The sequence below is a fragment of the Oratosquilla oratoria genome, chromosome 7 (genome assembly GCF_046742065.1).
Source record: "Oratosquilla oratoria isolate Oo_2021 chromosome 7, ASM4674206v1, whole genome shotgun sequence".
NCBI classification, from domain to species: domain Eukaryota; kingdom Metazoa; phylum Arthropoda; class Malacostraca; order Stomatopoda; family Squillidae; genus Oratosquilla; species Oratosquilla oratoria.
This window is the reverse complement of record NC_134783.1, coordinates 7989254-7990531: the sequence shown is the minus strand read 5'-3', so window position 1 is coordinate 7990531 and position 1278 is coordinate 7989254.

The following is a 1278-nucleotide window of genomic DNA, read 5'->3' as shown; positions in this document are numbered from 1 at the left end:
TGCCACATTTGCACCCAAGTATCTAAAACTATCCACTTCCTCCAGTCGCTCTCTCTTAATGCTCACTTCCAGACTACTGCCACTTTCACCCCTTGTACATCTCATCACCTTACTTTTACCCACATTTAGCATTAGCTTTCTTCTATCACACACTCTCCCAAACTCTGTCACCAACTACACAACCTCTACCTGTCCTAAATCCACACTGTTCCTCACCAATTACTCCTTCTGTTCCTCTCCTAATCCTCTCACTCAACATCCTCCCATAAGCCTTCCCAACTACACTTAACAAGCTAATCCCTCTGAAACTACTACATTCACACTTGTCTCCTTTTCCCTTGTAAAGAGGAACTATACAGGCACTCCTCCAGTCCTCCGGCACTCTACCCTCTCTCCAGCAAACATTAAATAACCTCACCAGCCAGTCCACCATCACTGTACCTCCTTTTTTTAGACATTCTGCATGGCATCCATCCAGACCAGGTGCCTTACCTGCTTTCATCATCTTAACAACTACCTTCACTTCATCCTTCCTTATTTCTCCTCCATTTTCCTCACTCATCACTCTCATTTTCTTGGTATTTCCCACTACAGCTATCTTTCCCTCCCTATCCTCCTTCACATTTAGCAACTCCCTAAAATATTCTGCCCATCTTCCCCTTACTGCCTTCACTTCCATTATCATCTCTCCATCTGCACCTTTTACCTTTTCTTCTCTACTTGATTCGCCTCCTCTTCCTCTCTTAATTTCTTTCCAAAATATCTTTTTATGACTTTCAAAATTTTCTGTCATACTCTTACCCCATTTCACATCTGCTCTTCTCTTTGCCTCCTTTACCTTTTTCTTTACTTCTCTTCTCTCTCTCTTTTTTTTTTTTTTTTTACCTCTCATATGACTCTCTCGTCCTATTTTATAACCAATCTGTGAAAGCTCGCTTCTTCTCTTCTACAACCTTCCTTGTTTCCTCATCTCACCATTCATTACCCTTCCTTCTATTTCCTTCTGTCCTTCTTGTTCCACACACCATCTTTGCACACTTTGTGACTCCCTCCTTGAACCATCCCCATTCCTCCTCCACACCTAGCTCTACTCTATTCTTCACTCCCTCCCACTCCTCCTTCAGCTTCCTCTTGTACTCCTTTTCCTGTTCCTTTTCATTTAAAGCGTTCACTCTAAGCACCTCCCTACCTTTTGTCCCTTTCCTCTTTCTCCATCTATCCTCCATTCTTAACTTACCTTCCACCAAAAAATGATCTGATATTCCCCCACCCTCTCCC